At 45.5% G+C, this 27254-nt stretch overlaps 1 protein-coding gene across 8 annotated transcripts in view; it reads left to right on the top strand.

Moving 5' to 3' along the window:
• Positions 1-2280: 2280 nt before the first annotated feature.
• The window catches only part of LOC131082116 (interferon-induced very large GTPase 1-like), a 63914-nt gene continuing 38940 nt past the window's right edge, over positions 2281-27254 (top strand). For 3 of the 8 annotated variants that reach the window (XR_009114311.1, XM_058021771.1, XM_058021766.1), the window contains exons 1-3: positions 2281-2337; positions 4672-4798; positions 4880-5067. The gene's annotated coding sequence lies outside the window, so the exon portion shown is untranslated. Of the gene's footprint in view, positions 2338-3855; positions 3987-4671; positions 4799-4879; positions 5068-27254 lie in introns of all 8 variants that reach the window. The other 5 variants (XM_058021772.1, XM_058021770.1, XM_058021767.1 and 2 more) reach the window with 4 other exon arrangements.

Below are 27254 nucleotides of genomic sequence, written 5' to 3'. Positions count from 1 at the left end.
ACCAATCACAGATGCACCTGTTGCATTCCACAACAGCAGATAATCATTGTTTACATTTTGTTCCGGAGGCCTCTCAGCTTCTCAGGAGAAAAAATCCTAGGGAAAAGATTTTTCATAAAACATGTCTGTGACATATTGGTTTCGCATTCCATTTGTGGAATCCACTTGCCTTCTTAATGTTGTAGAGCTGGGTAAGCATGCCAACGGCACAGTTTTTAAGTAAGGATGGTGAGCTTCTCCACCAGCTTCTGCTGGCTGGGCTGTAGAATGGACTGTGACACGCTGGCCCTCTACTGATCTCCAGGATAGTGGTTCTCAGCATGGCCGTGGTTGGCTCAGAGGGCTGTATTGGCCTCCAACTGCAGACAGTGGTTGCTAGGTGATGTGGCGCCCATCCTGGGGCATCTCCTGGTGGGGTGCAGCTCTGCTCTGCTCTGCTGGTCCCCAGGGCTGCCCACAGTCAACAGGATCCCCAAGCCCCTCAGGGGCTGGCTGCTGCAGCATCGCTCAGGCTTCTTGAGCCCTGGCTATGTATGGGCCATGGTGTGATGTCCTGCAGTCCTGGGTGCTGACAACCTCCCAACAGCACTTCTGGGTTCAGATGTTCTCAGCTCCACACTGACGCTTCCAACGCCAGGTACCACCTGACTTCCAGCTTTGACCTGCGCACTGAAGCTGTGAGTGGGCCTGCCAGGCAGTGGCTGGGCTGCCCAACCAGCCACAGGCACGGACGGGCCAAGTGAGTTAACAGCAACATGGGACGTGGAGTAAAGCAATGGCTCCTGCAGACACAGTGTGGGTGGTCCCAGGCACTGTACAGATGCACCCATGTGTGATGCAGACGCTGCCAGTGCTGGTGGCAGTGGGGGAGATCTGGCAGCAGCGCAGTGGGGTAGTGTCACAGGGATAAGGGGTTCTGAAAACTCATCCCTCAGCTTCTCACCTGTCCTCTCTACGCACACATCTGAGATGGCATTCATTCCCCCCGTGGCTCCACTTCATTCTCCATCCCTGCTGGATGTTCCAGCAGGCAGGGCCCGTAGCGCCTCAGCTGTTGCTTTCATCTGTTTTAAGGTGGCCAGCACCAGCCACTGGGTCACTAAAAAGTGCTTATCAGTTGTGTCTAGTCCATGGCTCTTGCACCACACCAGCTTGCAGAGACACCTGACTAAAGTTACAGAAAATTTTGTACCATTTCCCTCAGGAACACCCCATTCCTGGTGCTTGTCCTTTAATCCCTCCCACCCCAAATCCAGGGCATTTCCCTCCTGCCCTATGGCTTCTTGCTCCAGGGGGTCCCGCAGCCTTGAGCCAGTGCTGAAGGAGAAAACACCCCACCGGGGCATCAGCATTTCTTCTATGCCAAAATCAGAGGGATATTTTTGTAGTAGCCTGACCCCATGGCCTGGAACCCCAGATCCTGGATGCTGGCACCATCTGTGCCCTCTTCCTGAGCTGGAAAACATGATGGGAGCTGCTGGTGGCAACCCCTGTGCCATGGGACTTGCCCATGTTGTTCCCTCGGTATTAATAATGGATGCTCTGTGGGTTTGCCAGGATGGCTCTGGCTGCAGAAGCTGTGCTGGGGGTGCCGGTTTCCCATCTTCCTTCTTCTGGCCTTGCCCCAGCCCAGGGAATCTCCCTGGCCTGCATGAGCTGAGGGGCTGATGGCTTTGGACGTTGTCTCTGGTGTCCCTGGGCTGTTCCGAGCACAGAGCTGATGTGATGGCACCACCAAGCATCTCACCTGAACCCTCCTTTCCTCAGAGCTTGGGGTGTTCACCTGGAGAGGAGAAGGATCCAGGGAGAGCTCAGAGCACCTTGCAGGGCCTGAAGGCACTCCAGGAGAGCTGCAGAGGGAATGGGGACGAGGCATGGAGAGACAGGACACAGGGAATGGCTTCCACTGCCAGAGGGCAGGGATGGATGGGATACTGGGAAAGAATTCCTCCCTGTAAGAGTGAATAGGCCTTGGCACAGGATGTCCAGTTCTGGGATTCCATAATCCAGGCTAAGGGGAGCAGGGTGGGTGGCTTCCAGCAAGGAGCTGAAGGCTCTGCCCAGCTCCTTCTGCCCTCCATGGAATCATAGAAACATTACGGACGGAAAAGACCTCCAACATGACCAAGTCCACCTCTTACAAGAAACATTTTCATCCCAAACCAGGCAGCAGCAGTGTACCTTTCCCATTGTTGCAGGAAAACACATGATTTCCTGGGAAGCAACTCCCTCACTGTTCCGATAAAAGGGGAAGCAGATTCCTCCTAAAGAGCTGGAGATGTGTGAGCTGTGCGGGACTTCTACAAGCCTAGGAGCTGCAAGGCCCAGAGGGAGAAGGTAGGGGATGGGGATGGCCATGGGCATGGCCATGGGCATGGGCATGGGGATGAGCTGCGGGGCCGGGAGCCGGGAGCAGCCGGGAGCGGGATCTTGTTGCTCTCCTGCCTCCTGTTCCCTGTGCTTTGCCAGGGCTGGGGAGATGGCAGGGCAGGAGCAGAGGGGGCTGAGGGCAGCGGGCGGGCGCTGTGCGCTCCGAGCGTGGGCTGCAGAAGCCGCCTTTGCTGGCACCGCTTTGGGGAGCTCGGGGCAGCCGTGTGCGCTGCAGGGGCTGAGCTGGGAGGGCCCCGGGCTCAGAGCGGTGGGAGCGGAGCGGCGGGGGAAGGAGGAGGGATGGATGCGGGGATGCAGGGGCACAGGGAAGGCTGCAGAGGCGCAGAGGCTGTCCCGAGAGCCGGCAGCGGGGCTGGCCGGGCACAGATGGCGAGCGGAGTCCCTTCCCTGCCGCCAGCCCGTGCCCGGCCGGGAAACGCTCCCCGCAGGCGGGGCCGACCCTGCCCGGCCCGGGCACCCCCAGCCCCGCGGCGGGGCCGGATGGCTGCGCTCCCCTGAAGGCAGGAGCCGGGGGGATCATTCCTTTTCCTGCCCGCGCAGGGAGGGTGGGATTCTCCTCTCTTACACTCTAAGCATCACCACCCCGAGCGCTCTGGTCCCTGGGACAGCCCCACAAAGGCAGCAGTGTTCCCAGGGCCCCTTTTCCTGGGGCAGGGCTGCGGAAAACACTCTCGGGGGCTGTTCCTGTGAAACGGGGTGCAGGCATTCCCATGGCAGGTCCTGCTGTCAGCCTTGCTGCCTCCCTCCTTTGCTTCCAAGGACGAATTCGGTTCCGAGTTACGCCCTGAACGTGTTTAGTGCCTCTCTGCAAGCACTGACACAGTCGCATGGGGCTCTTCCCCTTTTCCTGCAGCACTGGGAAGCTGTGCGGGGAGTGCCAAGGCTGCCTGGGGGCAGGTTCAGGGTGTGGCTGGGCTGGAGTTGATGTTGTCCAGGGCAGCCTCTGGCTCCTGAGACTGAACCAGTCCTTTCAGTGCTCCATTTGGACAGAACTTGGGAGGGAACAGGGCTGGGACAAGTGGCTCAAGTGGACAAGCTGCAGCAGTGACCCTGAACCAGCAGTTCCCATCCTGAGCAGCCATCCTGCACTGAGGCTCTGCTGCCCAGGGAGCAGCTGGACATGTGCCTGTGAAAAATGCCAATCACTTGTTTTTAGAATTTTAAAAATTTTAATAGTCATAAAAAGGTTATAAAATAGTAATATAATTAGAGTAATAAAAATTTTAACATTTGAGATTAGGACAATAAAAGACAATAAAAACAAAGCATTGCAGATGGTCCAGGTACCTTTTTCTGGGCAAAATAAGCCCACAAAGGGACACATACTAACAGAGGATTAACCCTTAAAAGTAATTGCGTGTTGCCCATTCATACATCTCATTATGCCTCTCATGATGCATAAATTACATTCAAACCAAGAATTCTCTCTGATCAGTGTCAACTTCTTCCTCTTAATCCTGACAGCCTCTTCAGGACTGAGAGAGGCAGAAAGAAGTTAGTCTTCTGATAATGGAGCAATAAATTCTTTTTCTCTGAAAGATTTTGGTGTCTCATAGCTGCCATTTGGTGCGAGTACCTCATTCCTTTCTTAAAAGGTACATACATAGTTTCTATTTTAACTACAAAAGTTACATTTTAACTACAAAACTACATTTACCATACTATTAAAATGTTAATACAGCACTACTAATCAATACAACATAATACATGTAGTAAATATCTGTGTAGAGCCATATAATATGCATTTTTTACATTAACAAAGAAAACAATTGGTGTCTGAAATCCCTCCTGTGCTCTGCCAGCACACCCAGTTTCCTCTGCTGCTGAACTGCCTTTATCTCGAGCCAGTGGATTTTCCTGTTTCTGCTGTCGCCATCCTGTCCCCATCCTGCTGGTGGGAGCACAGGAGCTGCTGGGGGGGCTCAGTGCCTGCTGGGATCCAAGCCCAGCGCTGCTTCTCTCCCCTCTCCAGGGCCCTGAGCTTCCCCCCAGCAGCAGCTGCGTGCTGTGGGCAGGGGTGGGACAGGGCCCTGCTGCCCCCTTGGCAGTGCTGTTCCCCTGGCTCTGCCCCCTCCTCACCTTGTCTGCTGCCCCCAGAGCACAGATGTTCCCTGCACAGCCTCTCACTAATCAGCACCTCCAAGCCCTTCTCCTCAGGGCTGCTCTCAATCCATTCTCTTCCCAGCTTGGGTCTGTGCCTGGAATTGCCCTGGCCCAGGGGCAGCACCTGCACTTGGCCTTGGTGACCTTCAGGGCCTTTGCTCTGTCCCACCTCTTCAGCATGTCCAGCTTCCTTCTGGTGGGGGAACATGGATGTAGGTCCCAGGTGAAACCCCGCTCTGGTCACCTCCCCAGAAGAGCCCTGAGCAGTCTTTGCTGCCTGGGCAGTTGCCAGTGAAGGAAAAAGGTTGGCCTCCAGTGCTCCCTGGAATGAATCTGCCATGCTCATGGGTTGCTTTTTCCTGACTGCCTGCTCTTCTCCTTTAAGATTTTGGGGCCTCTCCTTCCTGCTGCTCTTCCTCCTGAGTTCTCAAGGGGTTCTCATCTTCTTCTCCACACCCACCGTGTACCCCAGGCCTGCCCCTGCTGCTGTGCTGTGTCCCCTGAGCTGGGCCCTCGACTGCCGGTGTCTGCTGGGAAGCCAAGGCTGGGAGCAACGGGAGCATCTCCTGTGAGGTGGGTGAGGGGAATCAGAGCCCACAGCCCTTGCACACATTGCCCAAATCTGCAGGGATTCCTGAGGGAAAGCTGCCCCTGAAGGCTCTGGAAGGGTGCAGGAGCCCTCAGATCTATACCTGAATCTAAGCCCCTGGAACTGATTCCTGTGCTAGTAAGGGTCTTTGTGGCTTTGGTGGGATGGAAACTGAATGCTCGGGAAGGGTTGGTGCATTAAATAAATCTCCCCAGTATCCAAGTGAATTAATAGTGGCACAATTCTCAGAGTTGTGTTGCAGTGTTCTCAAGAAAATTGATTCACAAACGCCAGAGATTTATGTCCAGAATGAAACAAAGGAGCCCTGTAACTTCATTGCAATAAAGGGAGAGGCCATGGGGCATTTCCCCTGGGGTCTCTCAAAATTTCTAGGGGACACAGCCTTCTTTTTGTCCTTTTGAGCTGCATTTTCCTCTCTCTTTCCCCATTGACTGAGGAACTTGAGACATTCAGTCTTTCCAAAATGCCTGATACAGACCTCCTTCTAGTGTATACCCTCCTTCTTTTTTTTTCCTTGCATCCCTGTTATTTTTCTCTAAATGCAGATATTTCACACAGTCTTGAGTAACAATCTGTGTCAATTAGTGGACTGCCTGTGGAAATTGTGGTTCCCCCCATTGTGTCACAATCTGCTTTACGAGTAGGGAGTTATGATGGTTCATTTTACTGATCTCAGAGTGCAAAAACCAACACAGAAAGGGGATTGCAGCATCAATCAAAACAAATGCACCTTTATTGAATGAGCCCAGCAAATGCATTAAATTAGGGAAAGGAAAAGAATAGAAAAGAGGGGGAGGAAGAGAGAGAGAGAGAGAGAGGAATATAGCTACCAAACATAGAGACAAAGTCCTTTGTAGTCCAGCCGAAGGAATATGCCTGTCACGTTGGAGAGATCACGAGAAACCTGGTTAACTCAAGGTTCTATTATAGTCCATTGCTGAGAGGGGGGGAACAGATCTTATAACTGTTGAGGGGGAATAGATACAATAAAGAATAAGTCTATTGAAATCGCTGAGGGAGAAAGAAGGCATTGAAGATGGATACAGCCAGTCCATGTTCTCAGCAGTAGGCAAGAACCATTGTCTTCTTGGTCCAAAGGCCACACCTGCAGGCAACCATCTCACTTTAGTCAGGTGCGCTCCCCCACACACCTTCCCTGTGTTAGGGGTTTCAGTCTTGGTCATTGGGAGGGGGGATCTTCTCCATATAGGGGTTTCATGTCTCGGTCCTTGAGGGAGAGGCTTCTCCCATCTCAGTCCACCCGTCACAGTGGTTGAATGGCAGATGAGGGGTCTTCCATGGAGAGACCACCAAAAGTTACCCCAGAAAAGACCAAACAGTCCAAGAGGTGGGGAAATTAACAAGTTTTTTTCACGAAACGGGTGCCAGCATACCCAGGGCGTGGTGTCCCCTTGGCAGGCCCTGCCAGAAGCAGTCACTGTAAACAAAGCTGTGAACAATCACTTGGCAGGCCAGAATTCTGCTCAGGGGCCTCGGGATTATTTGGCATTCATCCACCACTGGCAGGCCAGAATTTGGATCAGGGTCCTCAGGGTCCCGATGTCTGTCCTTGTGAATGTCATGAGGCAAATGAGGGGAACTCCAGACCATCTCTCTCACCAGCCGGTGACTCACGACTGTTTTCAAGGGGTCTTCATGAGCAGGGTTCTGCAGTGTCATTGCGAAGTCTTCAGGACTCGTTGTTGGTAGTACATCCCAGAAAAACTGCGATAGTATGTCAGAGAGAGAGAGAGAGAGAAAAGAAGGAAAACGTAGAAAAAGGGAAATAAAAAACAAATATAATATTAATTAAAACAATATTATTTGTTAAACAATTTTTCAAATAATCAAAAGCAAGAAAGCAGTAAAAAAATACAATAAGTATTAATTTAAAATATTTTTTTTCAAAACATTTCACTAAAAATCAAAAGTAATTTTCACAAATCATAAAAGAAAATAGAAGATTATTTCAAAACACTCTCTAATTTATAATTGCCTTGAGTCAACCGTCTTGGGGATGTCCATATTGAAGAGGACATCAGCTAAGTTGTGTGCATTAATTATAGATGTTAATTTTGCTAACCATTTCATTGCTCTCCAATTCATAATGAATAAGATTGCCGATAAAATAAAACCAATCAAAACTAGAATCAAAAGGATAATGATGGGATAACACATATTGTTCAGGACACTTGTGGCAGTAGGCAACCACTCAAAAAGGGCATCCCACCACCTGTGCTCAACATCTTTCCTTACTCTTTCCATGGCACGGTGTATTTGTCTCACATTATGATGAACAGTTACCAGGGTCTTCTGTCTGTTTTTCTTGATCTTTTCCAAAATTTTGATTAAGTCCTTATGGAGCAACAATTGCTTTACCAAATGGAGGCTCATCCCAATGGGAGTATCTCTGCTGGTCAGAGTGACACCAAGATATGTTAGAAAGTCTCTTTTCCCAGCCCAGTGCTCGAAGAAGGAGTCAGAGCTCTTCAGTTCTCGGTCTGAAGGTTGTTTATTGTTTCTAATCTATAAAATTCTTTCTCCTGTCCTGCTGTGGTCTACTTAGCAGGACAGTCTGAGGCACTCTGCCCACCTCCGGGGTGGTGTTATCTTTTTATACTAAAAACTACCTATACACTATTTAGAATTACTTTCCAATACCTATCACCTCTGTTAGACAGTAAGCTTCTACTCTAAACCAATCTAAAAGTGCCAACATCACGGCAGAAGACGGAGGCCAAGAAGAAGAAAGAGAAAGGTTGGACATGCCGAGATTCCTCCATCTTGCCCCCTGAACTCCCATTCTAAAAACCCCAAAAAATCTATTTTTCCACCTTGTAATAAATTCACTACCATTTCGTTTAAACTTTCATGGCTTGTACTTCTTCATATAAAGGTTTTTCATGGTTTGATGATGGCGCAATGTCAGTACCCCCATGAAAATACATTCTCCCTGGTGTCTGCTGTGAGATGTAACCAGAAATATAGAAAAGCATTGTCACAGACATTTTTTCATTAAATCCTCTCTTTGGGATTTTTCCTCTTCTGGGAAGCTGAGGCCTCAGAAGAAAAATGTAAACAATTATTATCTGCTGATGTGAAATGCAATAGGTGCACCTGTGATTGGCTCATGTTCCATGTTTACAATTAAGGACCAATCACAGGACCAAGCTCAGGGACAGATTCTCAGAGAGCTCTCTTGTTTTTAGATTTCTATTCTATTCTTAGCTTAGCAGCTTCTGCAACTTTTCTCTCTATTCTTTTTAGTATAGTCATAATGTATTATATATCATAAATTAATAAATCCAGCCTTCTGATCATGAAGCAAGATTCTCGTCTTCTCTCTCACCCTGAGGAGCCCTCATCAAGTCACTGCAATAGAGCAGGCTCCAACTTAGGAATAAAGAAGAGAAAACTTTATTAACTTACAACTATATGTAAAAAGAAACACACAGAAAGAATGAAAACCTTCCAAAAACAGTTCCTCCTCCCCCCCCACCAAATTTCCAATACATCCATCCCTCAGATCACCAACCCTCAGTCCATCACCACCCTTTAGATAATCCATTCTCAGTTCATCAAGGGGTGAGGAGTCCCTCTTGCACCATAGGCTTCCCCTGGAAACATAGTTGAGACCTCTTGTGTTTCCTGTCACTCATGGCATCGCCCAGTGATCATTGCCATCATGACATCTTCCTTCCATGTCCAGTGCTCTCATCACTGCACATGGACCAGGGCTACTTCTAGGGTTTTCCTTTTAAGGGTGCTTTGTCCAGTTCCAAAAAAGAGCACAGGCTCTCACTTTCGGGACACCTCCCCCCCCAAATTTCACCCCCTGGGGCCGAGGGGTCTCAAAAACAGAGATCTTCTCTTCCACTGAAGATCAAGGGCACCAACCACCCTCCTCAACTGTTGTCTCTGTTCATGCACTCTCTCACCTAACATCACTGCACTCCCTTGGCTCCAAGTCATTGACTCACCCTAAATGCAGTCTCTGTGTCACAGGAAAAAAAATTGGTTCCATCCATGGCTATACAAGAAAGGTCCAGCCAAAGCCACTCCATCATCTCCTCCCACCTAAGATTCTTCTCCACTTCTCTCGTGGCCCATTTCCTCTTCTCTCATCTCTTATCTCTTCTCATTCAGCTCCAGGAGGATTAGCATTTGTAAGGTTTCCATTATGCAAGAAAAGGGTTAAAAATCTCAGTCTCTGCTTGTCCAGAACTCCCATGTTGCCCTGTCAGGCACCTGCTCACCGTCCTTCTCCTTCTCAGCCAGCTGCTATCAAATTTCAAGGTGGCACAGGCACAGACACCAGCTCTCTCTCTCTCTCTCTCTCTCTCTCTCTCTCTCTCTCCTGGGGGGAGAGTGGCAGGGCGTATGGGGGGTGGCTGCCTGATGCCTCTCAGTGCTCCTCCACCCTTCTGTCCTCAAGGGCCTCTTCACCTCCTATCTCTGTCCAAGGCCCAGGACTACCTCACCCAGCTGCATGGCTTCCCCTCCCCTACCCAGCCGGCAGCAGCTGGGCAGGGGAGGTCTGACCTGTTTCCCCACCAGAACCCAAGAGAAAGTTTTCCTGGGAGTTCTCTTCTTTTAACCCCTGTGTTCTCAGAGGCGTATCCATGTCCCCAGTGGCCACACCAGGTGCCAATATTCAAATCTGAGCACCCATTGGTTAGACCACAGCATCCCAAAAAATTCACTTCCTCTCAAACCACGACAAGGTTGGTAATTTTTTTTTCCAAGGGCTACATCAAAGGCACAGGGGTCCTGGGCTCTGTGCCAAGGTCTCCAAGCCCCCTGACAGGGTCTCGCATCCTCCAGGGCAGCCAGAGGAATTTCCTGGGTTCCCAAAAGAGTAGGCATCAGTTTGGGAATCAGTGTGTAGTTGGATTGTAAAAGGTAGTGAGAGGTAACTGGAGCTTCATAAAAAAAATCACATCCTGCAATTTCGGTAAAGTTACAAGGATAAAAATTTGAATGATTTTTAGTATCCACTACTATGTTTGCTACAAATACAATGTCACAAGCAGTTCTAAAGCATGCACACCCATTGCCTATGTATATCAGGACTGTTTCAGAAGTCTTGTTAGGATGAATTTCAAAGTGACAGATATTTTGCTCTGTGTCCAAACAAATGTCTTGAGCTATGACTTAATAACTTTCACAGATGAACCTTTGTTGTTTGTCACCGTTAGGTCAGACATGACATACACACATGGTCAGGGACCAAGAAGAAAAAAGTTTTTTATTCTGCATGTTCTCCAGCTTGTATACTCTTAACAAAGCATGATCTTAAGTCATTAACTACATCACAAGAACTGACTATATTCATTGGTGCAAAGCAATTAATGTCAATATAATTGGCAAAAGTTTTACAGAAATTTAAAAAGGCATGCATACACATCTACTTATGCATGTAGTGTAGCTTACAAAAATTTTCATGTATCTTTTCTAATCTGTTTCCATGCTGACGGCCTTGTCTTCTTCTTTGCTATGGATACACTCAGAAATCATCAATTGTTATTTCTTCTATTAACTCAGCTTTTCTTGCAGGCCAGCTGTCAAGCCCCTCCATACTTCCCCCTTTTTGTATTTGAGTGACAAACACAGCTTACAAGGATTTTTGCAGGGCCTGATGCAAAAATCCAGGCAGACAAGAGAGACACAGAGCAATAATTACAATTCCAACAAAATTAACCATCCAGTCTTCAACAAGGCCTTAAGCCACCTAGTGATGCCTTAGCTTTTGAAAAAACTATTCAACTATCTGCATTTGTCATTTACTTTGAAGTGATTGACTCTCTTTCAAGTTTGCAATAGTTTTGTAGATTGATTTACAGTGATTTGATAAATTCATGCAACACATACTTTTAAAATTTTGGCATCCATGACCATGAGGTAACAATAAGAAATATACAGTTGCTTTGTTTTGCAATGTTGCATGTCTAATGCGGTTTACACCTAGCAGTAATCTACTTAAAGCCACAGATGTGTCATTGCTTTGCTTAGCAAGCCAACAACTAAGCTTATTTAAGGAAGATAGAGCATAAGCTGAAGCTACTCCAGGTGCAAAAATTGAAGCAGAAGTAATAGAAGCAGGTCTTCACAAAGCCCCTTAATCCTGGTATTGAGAAGCAAATTTATGCTGAAGCGATCGTTGCTTCTTGTTTTTTGATGCATTATTGCTATGTTGGGTGTCAATAGAGTTAACTGCTCCAAACTGCAGGGACTTTTTCTTATCTTTCTTGGAATACCAACTCAAGCACAATCACTACAGATTAAAAACACACTTTTTGATAGTTGCAAAGATACATCAAAGGCACATGATACATGACGTGAGGTATAGTTACACCACAAACTTGAATTTCTATGAATGTCTAGTGTTGTATTTACATCCTGAGACTGCCTTTCTGTTGTCTTGTCTTTTCCTTTGTAACTAAACATTGCACAAGCATCTATTTGCAATGATCTTAGTAATTCTAGCTCTTGTGGCTCAATGGAAACTTGAGGCAAGTGTACATAGATACTATCTTAGAAATTTATATTGTGTACAGGATTTATTGGTTTACAATTAAAAGCTTGTAAAGGATATACCTAGTTATTAAGAGGTACACTTACAAGACCACGTAGAGAATGGATTTTTAGGACTGGAAACTGACAGGCACAGCATGTCTTGATGTGTATCCTCAGCCAGTGTTACTCACACATTCCTTTTTCAGTTGTAGTGGAATCTTCCATTCTGTTCTATTGGAATAGGAATCCCAATATTACCAGTTATATTGTGCCTGGGCCAGTCTGACCCTTGCTGCTGGGCCAAAGGCAGCAACTGCGGTGTATCACCCCAGAGATACCTTGGCTTGCTGGTGATTGCAGCTGGGCACTGAACAAGTCCAGGCTTGTTAGGAACCCCGTTTACCTCAGGAGGAAGATTTCAGACGATGGTGAAGAGAAAAAGGAGAGGATTCTGCTGGAGGGTTTAATGTCCAGAGGTTTATTCCATGGTTACAGAGGTCTGAACGTGAGCAACTGCTCCAACAGAATCCCGGTCGCATGGTCTGATCACCTTTTAAGCTCAGGGACAGGGGGAGGGGAGGTACAGGTGAGCCACCAACCAGGTGAGAGGGGCAGGGTCTCAGGGGAAGATGACACCCAGAAAGGCCAATGACCCCTGGGCCTGAGGGGCATCCTTTGAACTTGACCAACCACACAACGCCTTGCTGGAATGTTAGGCCTGATTGACAGGACTCACTCAGCATGGGGGCAAGGGGGAAGGGAGAGAGATATAGGCACACCTGGGGAAGGGACCCGGAAGCTTAAGACACACCGCAACACTGTTCCCTCTGGTGCGTTCCAGATAAGGTTTAACACAAGGAGTAGATATTTAATGTGGTCCATTTTCTGTAGAGACGTAAGCATATCTCTTCTTCTAGGTTATTAAATTTACAGGACTGCTTCATTGACCACTAATTAGATTTCTCATTTGCACTTGAACAGGCTTTTGCAACTTAGATCTTTTTGAAATTAATGAGGAAAAATGAGAAAACAAAGGAAGAAGTTGTTTCTTTGTAGGATAAAAATTCAGCACAAAAACTGCTTTGTTTAATTGTGCTTGGAGGGCTTTCTTTGCATTCTCTTTTTTTGTTTTTCAAGCTGATGCTTCAATGTGCCATGGGCACATTCCACAATAGCTTGTTTAGTGGAAGAATTAGGAATACTTGTACTATGTACAACATCTTAAGCAGCAAAAAAAAAAAAACAAACTTTGTTTTTTGAGAAGCATAACCAGATCTATTATTAGTCTTAATTTATTGAGGCACCCCTAAAACAGAAAAAGACTTTTGAAGTCACAAATAATATTTATAGCTAGGTATCAATCGAAACACGTACATGTTTCAATCTCCCAAAATCAGCAGTTTCAGTAATGTTTGTCTGCTAGAGTTGCAAAGCTTGCAACTTTCTGGGATTTGTTCTATAATACACAGGAACATGTGAACTTTCACAATCATGGCATGCAGTGATAATTGAATGAGGATTATTGTTACTAAGGCCAAATTGCAACTGCAGACCTTGAGCTCCTTGATGATAAAATTGATGAGACAAAATTGCTTGTTGTTTACGATTAGGAAATGTTAAAGCAGTATTGGCAACAAGAGCATTAGCTACAGTGTTCTTTTCAGTGAAAAATCTTGGTAAAGATGTGTGACTGTGAATGTGTACTACAAAATATAGTTTAGTGCATTGCTGGATTGTATTCTACAATTCCAGCAACACCTCAAATAAACGACAATGATTAACTTCAGATAAAACAACCTTATCTAACTTTTTGGTCAAATTTGTTACAAAAGCAGAATATGTGACAATGTTTACAGCTTGAGGGAACAACTGAAAAGCTGTTGTCATGGCTTGCAATTCAACAGTTTGAGGTGATCTTGTCTGAAATTTGATTACATGTTGCTAATTACTATTAACTTTCTAAGTTACTACAGCTTTTTTTGTTTTCCTAGGACCATCTGTAAAAACAGTTGGTCTATCCACAGGACTTTTCATGCTTCATTGCTTTTGACTAACAGGTACTTTTGGAAAATATTTTAACAAGGGGTGACTTGGTAAATGATAAGACACCTGTCTTGTGAAAACAGCCATAGCTGCTTGCAACTGATAATTGTTGGAAAGATACCACTTAACATACTAATTCTGCACAGGCAAAACAATTTTTTTAGGATTTCAGCTTGACACATAATTTCTGAGCCTTAATAATAATTTCAGCAATCAATTCAAAAAGACTAGGAGCAGTTTTCACAGGTTTGGAAGGTATAAACAACCATTTTAAAATATGTAAAGGATATTTCTACTGATAATTTCATTGCACAAGAATTTAACAAGGAATTATCTTGTCAATCAGAATGAACACCTGCATTACTTGTGTCAGATCAATGCGAGAAATAAATTTCTTACACAGAGCTTTCTCAACCTTTTCAAGAACAGAAAGAGCTTCTGGGGTTAGCACATGGACATCAGTAGGATTGTCTGATTTCTTCAACATTTCAAAAAGAGGCTGTAATTGTGAATTAGTAATCTTAAATAAGGTTTTATTTAATTAATTAATTTTATTAATTTTTGCATATCAGTCAAATTTTTAACTTTGTTTTGTAATTGAATTTTTTCAGGTTTCATTTGTTTTTGAGACATAATGAGACCCAAATATTTCCAAGGTTTAACAGTTTGAATTTTCTTTGGAGTTAAACACAGGCAATAACTTTTTAAAGAAGTTATGGCAAAAGATTGCAAATCAGTTAACTGCTCTTGTTTTTTGGCTGCAAACAAAATAGCATCTATGTAATGAAAACAATAGCAATTAGGAAATTTCTCTCTTACTGGAGACAATGTTTGTGTTACAAACTAATGACAGATAGTAGGAGAATTTTTCATTCTTTGGGAAAGAAATTTCCATTGATACCTTTGTGTTGGTTCACAATGTTTAATTGTGGGCACTGTAAATGCAAATTTTTCTTTGTCTTGTACAGCTAAGAGAATTGTGAAAAAACAATCTTTTAAATTCATCACAATAATTTTCTAGTTAATGGGAATCATAGTAGAGGATGGTAAACCAGGCTGTAAAGCTTTCATGGTAGCCATTACAGTATTATTTTGTCTTAAATCATGTACAAATCTCCACTTATCAGATTTTTTTTTTGTAACAAACACAGGAATGTTCCATGGATTGCATGAAGCTTCAATATGACTTACAATTAATTGTTCTTGAACCAAAGTTTGCAGAGAAATTAATTTTTCACCAGTCAGAGGCTACTGATTGACTCACACAGTGGACAACTAGGTTAAAGCAAGAGTGGGTTGCTGAACACTGTAACACAGTGAACTCTGTTAAAAATCCGTGGTAATATTCACTTCCCATTGACTAAGACAATCCTGATTCCATATATTCGAAAGAGTAGAAGTAATAGATGGCTTTAAAGTTGCTTTTTGCTTTTCAGGATTTGTGATCAAAATATTGTAAAGTGAACTTCTACTGACTGTGGTGCCTTTTAGCTTAACAACCCCAGTGTCATTTGTTTGCACCGGCCACTGTGGTAGCCACGAGTGTAAAGACACAATTGTAATAGCAGCTTTCGTGTCCAGCAGACCATTCAATTTGAGGTCTTGCATTTTCAGAAGTCAAGGTGCACGTTAATGTAGTCCGCTGAGCTTTCATTTGTTGTGCTTAGCAAACTTGGGGCGTCCTAGTAGATTTGAAGCTTCTAGTGGAATGTAGTTGATTTTCTGGTTTGGGAACACAATTTAAAAAAGGAACAATTTGAGCAAGACAAGTTCCTTTAGGTATAGTAACTGGTGGATAATTAGTTGAAATCATAGCACAAATTTGTCCTATGTAATTAGCATCAATTACTCCAATATGTGTATTAAGTCCTGTTAAAGTAGCACTTGATCTTCTAATTAAAAGAGCTCTGAGACTTTTACCAATAGGTCTCTATGTTTGCAAAGGTACTTTAACAACATCATGAGTATTAACAGTTATCATGTTGGTGGTGGGTATATCAATTCTTGCTAAGCTAATTGTTGCCTCTAAGCATTGTTCAGAAATGGATAACTTTGCAATGCTGGGAGGGCTTGTGGTTGCTGAGGTATTTGTGTCCATATGTGCCCCTTTGCGGTTTTTTTTTCTTGATTTTTTGTAACAATTGTTTATTTGCATGGTATTTTGATTTACATCATTTAGCAAAGGGCTTATTTTTACTACATTGATTATAAGTAAGATTCATTTTAGACTTCACTTTTTGTTCAACATTTTTAGGATACTGTGATTGTAAATGACTTTGTTCTCTTCAGGAAAAATATTTTGGTGGAGGCCTTAGATCTGCTGCTAATGCAGTCATTTTAGGTTGAACTCTGCCAACTTTTGAATAGGCTGTGGCCATCTTAGGGACAGAGGGATGTCCTGGCAGCGCTTCAATAATTTTTTGGCAATCTTCATTTGCGTAATCTCTTGCCAACTGCTTATATAGAATTTGCCTTAAATTTTCACCTCTACTTGTTTTTTTAATTGCTGCAGCAATTTTTTCAACAAATTGCAGAAAAGGCTCTTTAAGACTTTGTCCTATAGTGACATATTTTGCTTTTGGAGCTGCTATTTCCATTCTTTTAGTTATAGAACTCATACTTAATTGTTAAGCTTGTGTTAAAACTAGAGGATTTCACAGTGCTTATAAATCTGAATTAGAAGAAGGCCCTTGACTAAGCAAAATACCAACTCTTACAGCACGATGAGGGTTTTGCTGAGGTAGTTGCATATTATTTAAAGCTGTTTGCTCAGCTAATTGCTTTCAATTGTTTTGAAATACTCTATACTGTACTGGTTGAAACAAACTGTAGACAAATGAACAATATCATAAGGAGACAGCAAATCTGTATTATTAATACAAATTAATTGCATTACTTTAGTAGAATTAATACCAAATTTAGCTACTTTAGACTGAAGGTCTTGCACAATTTTCTATGCAAAAACCTCATTGTTATCATTTTGTCTTGATTAGGAATTGCTTTAAACACAGGAAAAGCTATTTTACAATGCATTATCAACATGAATATCAACAGCATCTGAGCCTTTTGGTGGGCTTATTTTTTTACTAAATTTCAGTCTCCTGTCTCAACTGCTTTCCTTTTAACATATTCCAAACACCGAAGACTGATGAACAATAATACAATAATTGTAACAACAAGTTACAATAATATGATCAGAAGGCAGAGTTTTTGAAACACTAAGCTTATTTGTATTACCAGTTTTACCAAGCTTATCTCTATTACCAGTTTTACAGCAAAGAGAAGTATATATTTATTCAGACTTTTTAATCTCTAGTGTTTTCTTCGCCACTATCAGAATCAGAAGACAAAGGAGGAGAAAGAGTTAATAGTTTCATTTGTTGGTGCAGTTCATAATTAGGAGCAAGCAAAGGAGGGGATGGCTCAATTTGTTTCTTTTTTAAGGTTATCTTAGCCAGTTGCTGTGCTGAAGACTCAGAGTTAGATTTAACATTAAGTTCAGCTAATTGCTGTGTAGCAGAAGGGTACGTGGATTTAAAGCCTTTTGAAGAGGAGCACTAAGAAGCCTTATCAACTTTTTGCTCATTCCCTGTAGCACCAGACTTAGCAACAGTCTCTGCAAAAAAAAAAAAAACAGCAGAACTCTCAGGCTGAGCTTCTCCCCTCTGCTGCTCCTCAGCAACTTCAAGTTCCTCCTCTGATTCTCCTTCTACTTCTTCCAAGTCTTTTTTATCTTGCTCCACTTTCCTCTTCTTTAAGATGTTATAAAGCAAACTCCAAGTAGGAGATAGATCTGCAGTTGCTTTATCCCCATTCTGAATTACTTCCAAGAGTGTTTCTCCAACTTCTTTCTAAGTTCTAACACTAAAAGCAGTAGTTACATCAGTCTTAAAATTTTGAGACTTTGCCCAAATTAAAATACTACTCTGAGCGTAGTCCATTGTTTAAACTCTTTTTATTTTAAACAAAGATTTCCATGTAGATAAAACAATCTGTTAAATTATTTCCTATTGTTCCTAGTGGCTCACCTTTTTTCCAAGTGTCAGAATCAGGTCTGGACTGGCAGCTGCACCCCTCTGCTCTCAGCTCGCTGGGTTCCGACCTCACTGCCCTGCACCCAGCAGTTCCATCACATCGGGGTCACCAAAGGTCACAGTTAGGTTGGACGTGACATACACACATGATCAGGGTTCAAGAAGAAAAAAATTTTTTATTCTGCGTGTTCTCCAGCTAATATACTCTTAACAAAGCATGATCTTAAGTTATTAACTACATCGCAATAACTGATTATATTCATTGGTGCAAAGCAATTAATGTCAATATAATTGGCAAAAGTTTTACAGAAATTTAAAAAGGCATGCATACACATCTACTTATGCACGTAGTGTAGCTTACAAAAATTTTCATGTATCTTTTCTAATCTGTTTCCATGCTGACGGTGTTGTCTTCTTCTTTGCTATGGATACACCCAAAAATCATCAATTGTTATTTCTTCTATTAACTCAGCTTTTCTTGCAGGCCAGCTCTCAAGCCCCTCCATATCACATAAATAACCTAGCACTCATTTTAGATTCCCAGTCCACAGAGCAACCTCTAACTTCACCCTCTCAAAACGTGAAAACATCTTACTAAAAATAAGGGTCCAGGAGACTGTCCCAAAGGTTAGGGTATATTCCACAGCCAACTACACAATGTGGCTTTTAGGTTTCCCGAGACAAAATACCCTTCTCTGCCTAAAGTTCCCTCTCCACTGAGGGATAATCACCTTTAGTCTCGACCAGACAGAGGCAGTGCAGATGAAGTTCCGGTTCCAGAGACAGTCCTTGGTGCTTTAAGGATTCTCATCTTGTATTTGTCCAGGTTTAGAGCAAATCTGGGGGAAAATCCCCCAGAGGAGCTCCGGTGGGAAAAGCAGATCCAATTGGCCCCTCCGCCCCCAAACTGGTCCGGGAGGAAAAAATACTTCCTTGGAGAAAGGTGGAAAAAAACTGTTTATTAAACAATAAAACCAAAACAATATCAAACAATGAGACCCCTTGCCACTCTAAAAGAGATGACAAACTGAGAAAACCCCGGGTTGAAGCTCAGTTCACTCAGTCTCTGATCAGTCCCTCCAGTGCTGGAATTGTGGCAGGCCAGGCCTGGCCAGGTAGGCCACAGTTGCAGCTGCCGGTGCTCTCCTGGGTGTTCAGTCCAGAGCAGTTTCAAGAGGTCCAAAGAAAAAGGAAAAAAACAGTCCAGGGAACTTCTTTGCTTCAGCTAGCTAACACTAACTAAAAAGCAAAAGAAGAGCTCCGTCCCGCTGTCTGTCCATCCGCAGACAACGCAGTCAGGAGCAGAAATGTGGAGGAGTGAGTGCAGTGTCTGAAAACAAACTGTGCACATCTTCTCTCCCCACCCTTCACTCTCTGGAACACTCTTATGTCAACAGAAGGAGACCAGGACATCAATTAGATCATCACAGGCCTCATTTTATTGATCAGTACAGCAGGTTAAATACAGTTCATAATGAGCTTCATACATATTGTGAAAGTTGAGCTCAGGATTGGTTAGTTACATATCAGCAACTACGCCTACTTCTGCATTCTTATGGTTATACTTTTGATACTTTCTACATATTCTCAGGAAGAATCTCTCTTCCCTATCCTCATGTTGCGGCAAGGGCATTCTGTCCTTGCCTGTCAATGGTCACTGACTGCTGACTTCTCCTTTCAGCTTACTGACTGCTGACTTCCCTCTTTCAGCTTAACCAGCGGCATTATGTCAGCATGGCCTTTCTCAGCTAACCAATTATTAATAATACTCTCCACGCTCCTAAAGGTACAAAACTTATCATTCAACATAAACAGAATGAGACAATTGGGGATAAAAGCATCATATAGTCCACCCAGGACATTCCACCCCTTATCCCCATATCGTCTGCTTACTACTAAAACTAATATAAATTCTAACCCTACAAGTACATACATGATACATCCATTATACAGCTATACACAGACAATGGTAATAACATTCAGCAAACAGTGATATTTACAGAGGTTTTATCCAACATTCAGATCTCCCTGAGGTACACATCATGTTCTTCCATCTTTTTGCATTATCCACCATGTGCAACCTGGTCCCTGAGCAAAAACAACCCCACAAATGGGTTTGTCTGTATTTGAGGCAGGATTTATCTAAACTGTCTTCCCTAATAAACCTCTGACATGTAATGTACCACTGGGACTTTGTCTCCATCTACTCTCTGCAAAGGCTCAGATTCGGCAGGGCCCACTCGGTTAGTAGAGCCTCGGGTGTTAACTAACCAGGTGGCTTTTGCCAGATGCTGCTCCCAGTTTTTGAAAGATCCCCCACCTAATACTTTCAATGTGGTTTTTAACAGTCCGTTGTACCTCTCCACTTTGCCTGCAGCTGGTGCATGGTAGGGGATAAGGTACACCCACTCAATGCCATGTTCCCTAGCCCAGGTGTTGAGAAGGCTGTTCTTGAAATGAATCCCATTGTCTGACTCGATCCTCTCAGGGGTACCATGTCTCCACAGGACTTGCTTTTCCAGGCCCTGGATGGTGTTCCGGGCCATAGCATGAGACACAGGGTAGGTTTCCAACCATCCAGTGGTGGCTTCCACAATGGTCAGCACATAGCACTTGCCCTGGCGTGTCTGGGGCAGTGTGATGTAGTCAATCTGCCAGGCCTCCCCATACTTGTACTTGGACCACCGCCCACTGTAACACAGGGGCTTCACTCGCTTGGCCTGCTTGATGGCAGCACATGTCTCACAGTCATGGATAACCTGAGAAATACTGTCCATGGTTAAATCCACCCCTCGGTCTCATGCCCACTTATAGGTGGCATCCCTGCCCTGATGGCCTGAGGCATCATGGGCCCATTGAGCTAGGAATAACTCTCCTTTCAGTTGCAAATCTAAGTCTATCTTTGACACCTCTATCTTTGCAGCCTGGTCTACTTGCTCATTGTTTTGGTGCTCCTCATTGGCCCTACTCTTGGGAACGTGAGCATCCACATGGCAGACCTTCACAGGCAGCTTCCCTACCCTGGTAGCAATGTCTTTCCACTCTTCAGCAGCCCAAATTGGTTTTCCTCTATGCTGCCAGTTAGCCTCTTTCCACCTCTCAAGCCATCCCCACAGAGCATTGGCTACCATCCATGAATCAGTGTAGAGGTAGAGCTTTGGCCACTTCTCTCTCTCATCAATGTCTAGGGCCAGTTGAACAGCTTTCAATTCAGCAAGTTGGCTTGATCCACCTTCTCCTTCAGTGGCCTCTGCCACCTGTCATGTGGGGCTCCATACGGCTGCTTTCCACTTCCGGTTCATCCCTACAATGTGGCAAGAACCATCAGTAAAGAGAGCGTATAATGTATCTTCTGCTGGCAGTTGGTTGTATGGTGGAGCTTCTTCAGCCCATGTCACTTCTTCTTCCCCTTCATCAGCGAGACCAAAGTTTTCACCTTCTGGCCAGTTTGTGTTTCCAGAATCCCAGGGCAATTCAGTTTTCCAACACGGGCGCACTGTGTGATAACAGCAATCCATTTGCTCCATGTAGCACTGGTGGCATGGTGCATAGAGGGAACTTTTGCTTTGAACATCCACCCCAATACTGGTAGTCAGGGTGCCCGGAGTAGTTGTGCTTCAGTGCCTATTACCTCCGAGGCAGCCTGGACTCCTTCATAGGCAGTCAAGATTTCTTTCTCTGTTGGAGTATAATTGGCTTCAGACCCTCTGTAGCTACGACTCCAAAATCCCAGTGGTCGGCCTCAAGTCTCCCCAGGCACCTTCTGCCAAAGGCTCCAGGACAAGCCATGGTTCCTGGCTGCAGAGTAGAGCACGTTCTTCACCTCTGGTCCTGTCCTGACTGGGCCAAGGGCTACTGCATGAGCAATCTCCTGCTTGATCTGTGCAAAGGCTTGTTGCTGCTCAGGGCCCCAGTGGAAAGTGTTCTTCTTATGGGTGACCAGGTAGAGAGGGCTCACGATCTGACTGTATTCGGGAATGTGCATCCTCCATAAACCTACGGCACCTAGGAAAGCTTGTGTTTCTTTCTTGCTGGATGGTAGAGACATTGCTGTGATCTTGTTGATGACATCGATGGGAATCTGACACAGTCCATCTTGCCACTTCACTCCCAGAAACTGGATCTCTTGAGCAGGTCCCTTGACTTTGCTCTTCTTGATGGCGAAGCCAGCTTTTAGGAGAATCTGGATGATTTCCTCCCCTTTCTCAAACACCTCTGCTGCTGTCTTCCCCCACACAATGATGTCATCAATATATTGCAGATGTTCTGGAGCCTCACCCTGTTCCAGTGCAGCCTGGATCAGTCCATGGCAGATGGTGGGGCTGTGCTTCCACCCCTGGGGCAGTCGGTTCCAGGTGTACTGCACGCCTCTCCAGGTGAAAGCAAACTGAGGCCTGCATTCTGCTGCCAGAGGAATGGAGAAAAATGCATTGGCAATATCTATAGTTGCGTACCACCTTGCTGCCTTGGACTCAAGCTCGTACTGGAGTTCCAGCATGTCCAGCACAGCAGCACTCAGTGGTGGAGTCACTTCCTTCAATGCACGATAGTCCACTGTCAATCTCCATTCTCCTTCAGATTTTCACACAGGCCAAATAGGACTGTTGAAGGGTGAGTGGGTCTTGCTGACCACCCCTTAGCTCTCCAGCTCACGGCTAATTTTGTGGATGGGGATCACAGCATCTCAATTTGTTTGGTACTGTCAGCGGTGCACTGTTGAGGTGACAATTGGTACTCGTTGTTCTTCCACCCTCAGGAGACCTACTGCAGATGGGCTTTCTGACAGTCCAGGGAAGCTGTTCAACTGCTTGAAACCCTCTGTCTCTACAGCAGCTATTCCAAATGCCCATCTGAGTCCCTTTGGGTCTTTGAAATACGCACTTCAGAGGAAGTCTATGCCTAAAATATATGGGGCCTCTGGGCCAGTCACAATAGGATTCTTCTTCCACTCATTTCCAGTCAGGCTCACCTCAGCTTCCACCACAGTAAAATCCTGTGATCCCCCTGTCACATCAGCAATAGAAACAGACTCTGTCCCCATATCTTGATGGGCTTAATGTACATTGTGCACCAGTGTCAACCAAAGCTTTGTGTTCTTGTGGTTCAGATGTGCCAAGCCAACAAATCCACACAGTCCAAAAAACACGGTTTTCCCCAGCTTCTACCTGGCTAGAGGCAGGGCCCCTCTAAGCCTGGTTATCCTTCTTTCCCTGGGCATATGCCTTGGCGGTTCCTTCAAGGGGAACAAAAATATTGTCATTATCATCATATGTGACATTTCGTTTTCTGGCCACTGGAAATGCTTCCCTTTTGGAACTTCCTCTCTGAGTCTTCAGTTCACGTACCCATTGTGCCAGAGTAGCGGTAGGTTTTCTATGCCATCTCCCCATGACTTCTCCACAATCACGCAGGTAGAACCACAGCTCAGCTCGTGTACATTCTCTCACCATCTGGGGAACATCTGCCTTGGGTACCAGAACCTCTGATCTGTACTGCCGAGATTTGGAGAAAGCCCTCTTTAATCTCCTCCCTCAGTTTCTTGTGACCCTCTTCCATCTTGTCTTCTAATTTTTGCAGACGTGTTTCCACCGCTGCAATTCTGGCATGTGTTGGGCCATGCATATGCTCGGAGCTTCTTTGCCATATCCAGCACAGTCTTCTCACCATCATCCCGCTTCATTATTGCTAAAGCAGAAGCGTATTCTCGTGGCCCAAGTCGTACAAATTTTCTCCACATCACAGGTGTGCATGGTACCAAGTCTGGATTTAGAGTGTTTCCATCATCTGAGAAGACAATCTCAGCCACTGCCATTTCCCTCAAGGGTTGAATCCCTTGTTCTATAGTTTTCTACTGGGTTTGCTGCATATAGAGATCATCTGCACACAGGTATCTTTCTGCTACAATTCTCAGGACCCGTTCCCAGAGGCTGTGAGGGTTAGCCCCACTCATCATTTCTTGGTCAATGACAGGATCCTGTGACAGGATCCTGAATGCCTCGCTTCAGTGCCGTCCAGAATTGTAGCCTCGCCTGCAGCACCCCAGGGACGGACCAGCCAACTAATTATGGATTCATCAGGTCGTCAGGTGCGGCGAGGGTGTATCTGGCCTGGGTGGTCAGGGTCCGGCTAGCAGAGGGCAGGCCGACACACCGCTGCAATCCAGTGTGAGCACCCCTTGGCGTCAGAGGGCCTCAGGCTGTGCTCGCCTGCAGACCGATCTCACTGCCAATGCAACTGGAAATAAGGAGCTGGACTCTCAATGGGGTTAAGTGTGGTTTAATGAACAACTCAAGACAGCATCCAGGCAGAAACCCCAGGGAGAGACCAAGAAATGGGGGTAAAACAAGGTTATAAAGGGAGTGGGTGTACAAAGGAGGGGTTTACACGGAACCAATCAGGAAGGGTGGAGGGACGAACTTAACATAACTGACATAAAGGGGAATCCAATGAATACAAAGTAGAGGAGGGGCCCCGGGACCACAGCCAACCACAACCCCCAGAGAGAAGACGACTCTGGAAAGTTGGGAGGACTGGGGGGTGATTGACTGGGCCCAGGGAGGGGAGAAAGTTTACTTATAAGGAGAAAAGGGGGAGGAGAAATTATATAACTTAGGTACCTGACACAATCAAGGGCAGGGGTAACCATAGTAACATAACTGACATTAGAGTTAATGGCGGGAAAACTGGGGAGGGCAGAACCATTTACATTGAACAGGGGCGACAATACATAAAATGAGGGAGTAATACAAGAAACTTAACAACACACTACAACCGTCGAGTGTAATCCTTCCTTAGGCCACGAAGGTACTTCACGGAATAAGACTCAATAGTTGTGTCTGATCTTGCACCTGCTGCTTTGACTCCTGATTTTATGGCAGGAGGCATGGAGGTTCCTTCTCCTGTATCACCCCCAGGAGCACTGCCATGCAGAAACCAGCCTGCTACAACTGGGGTAGCTAATGGCCAAAGGGTTTAATTGTAATCCACAGAGAAGCACACAATCTCTTCGTGGGGTCTGGGACCTGAGGGGAGGCTTCACATTGGGCTTCAACTGACACCGCACCGGAGTCCATGGCTAGCTCAGGAGCAATGCAGTGCCGTGAGTGGGGAATAGCTTCCCTTCAAAACAGAGAGGGCTGAACCTTAGAACCACCTCCTCTACCGCTCGAATGGTTGTCTGTGTCAGGGAGTGGACGAAAAAGGAGAGGGAGGCTTTTGGGAAATTCTAAGAAAAACTTATTCACCAAAGGGAACAGGAATTGAAGAGCCCCAAGCACCAGTGTGTTTGGGATTTTATACAGCACTAGAACTGGGGGTAGGTATGATCTCTAAACCAAAAGGGAATCCGAGAGGGAGGAGCAACAGGAGGGGAATACAATTCAGGGAATTGGGGGGTGGAATGGGAAGAAGGGGGTGGAGAGGGCAGGTCACATGGACCAATGGGGCATCGTACATTAGGGGAATTCCAGGGAGTAAAAACTGGCAGGGGAAGGGTTTGCAGGAGACTGACAGGAAAGGGTCCAGAACAGGGGGCAGAGTTTACAGTGATGGACAGGGAAGGCACTGGAATACTGGGTGGGGATTGCAATGATTGAAGGGTAAAAGGGGAGGGATATAAACCTGGGAATAGGCCATCTTAGGGAAATACAAAATACAGGGGGTGAACTGGAACTGACTATTGACATGAACAATCTGTGAAATAAAAAGGCACCACAACAGCATCCCATTCTTTATTCTCTGATACTTTAAACACACTCACCTTCAAGGTTGAAGCCTCTCTTTCCCAGCAGGCAGCATTGCTCTCTCTTCTTGGTTGCATGGTATGTTAGCACTTACATATATGTTTAATGGTCAACATAGCAATCCTTCTTCTGATCCGTACCTCAGCCAGTATACATGATGGTTCCTAATTTTCCTTCTGTTCCATTCTACTATGCAGTATTGAATTATTTTGAGCTTGTCCTCATTTCTGGTATTGGGGTCATTATTCTGCCAGGATAGTTTCCTTCCCAGTGGGCTGTCTGGAGGTATATCTATTGGTACCTCCTCAATTTCTACTTCTCCCCTTGGGGATACCCTACTTACCCATAGTCCCATCCTGAAAGGCCAATCAAAGGTCTTCCCCCAACAGAGCCTTTCCAACCACAGGCTCTCCCAACAGAGCTCGCCTCCCCAGTCGGCTAACCACAAGCTCTCCCAGCAAGGCCCACCTTATTAAGAAGAGAAAAGGAAAGGGGCAAGGTGTGGAAGGGAAACAAGGAAAGGATGCAAGACAAAGAAATAAAAGAGAGAAAAAATCTTTATCTCTCTTCCAAAAAGTGAATAAAACCTCGCCTATTAGGTCCAGGGGCCTCCATATCACTGGATTTTCCCTGCCGTTCCTCTCCTCCTCAGCTTGATGTTCTGGTCCCATGGCCTTATCTCAGCAGGTATTACAGGGGAGTTGGTACAGCCCCGTGTCTGCCTTGATCCTCTCTCAGTGAGTGGTGGCCCTGGCCAGGTCCAGGCTCAGCAAGTGGCATCTTCGCCCTACTCCCCACTCAGCTCAGTCAGTGGCAGCTCCACCCTACTCCCCACTCAGCAAGCTGTGGCTCCGCTTCCAGCTCAGCAAGTGGTGTCTCTGCCCCACTCCCATTGCAGTGAGTGGCTGCTCCACCCCACTCCCCGCTCAGCAGCCAGCCCATCCCACCATGACCCCAGCCTTGGCTGGCTCAGAAAATTATACATGAGTTGCACACCAGAGTCAGGCCCCACCCCAGGTGCTGCCTGAGCCGCCGCACTACATGGAGCCCTATATGGACTCCTATCACTTGCACAAGCGTGATCAGATGATCTCCAAATCCGGTAGCTCTCAACCTGGCCGCCCACGTGTTCTTGAGCACCCCTAAGTCTGGCAGCTCTCAACCTGGCTCCCCCAGGTGTTCTTGAGCACCCCTGAGTCCAGTAACTCTCAACCTAGCAACCCCCAGGTGTACTAAAGCCCCCCAAGTCCGGTGGCTCTCAACCTGGCACACCCCAGCTGTTCTCAAGCACTCCTGAGTCCGGTAACTCTCACACAGACTCCAAGCACACTCTCTGACTCTCACACGCATGCAAATACTCACAATTTCATCTGCCTTTTTGTCCCCTCCTTCTTTTTCATTATTTAGTCTTCTGCTGTCCCCAGGGGATACCTGCACTCACACTGGTCACAGTAGATCTCGACCAAGCTGCCAAAATTGTGGCAGGGTGCACTTCTCTTATCAAATCTCCTACAGCCACAGAGATGAAGTTTTTATTCCAGATAATAGACCATTTTGAGAAACAACTGCTTACTTTTAAAATTTCAAAGGTTTATTAAACCTTAATAAAAACTACAACAAAGGATGGATACGGAAAAGGTTTTCAACACTGGGAGCCCCCATGACTACCAGCCACGTGCTCCTCTTCAAAATGGATGCTCTCCCTTCTATATCTCTAGCCCCTCCTAGAGTCTTGTCAGTCAACTTCTTCCTTGCTGTCTAGTGGTAGAGATCATTTTCTTCCATCTTGACTGGAGGTCAGGTGTTACAATAGGA

Source organism: Melospiza georgiana, chromosome 3 (assembly GCF_028018845.1).
Source record: "Melospiza georgiana isolate bMelGeo1 chromosome 3, bMelGeo1.pri, whole genome shotgun sequence".
Lineage (NCBI taxonomy): Eukaryota > Metazoa > Chordata > Aves > Passeriformes > Passerellidae > Melospiza > Melospiza georgiana.
This window is presented reverse-complemented; position numbering and strand designations above follow the sequence as displayed.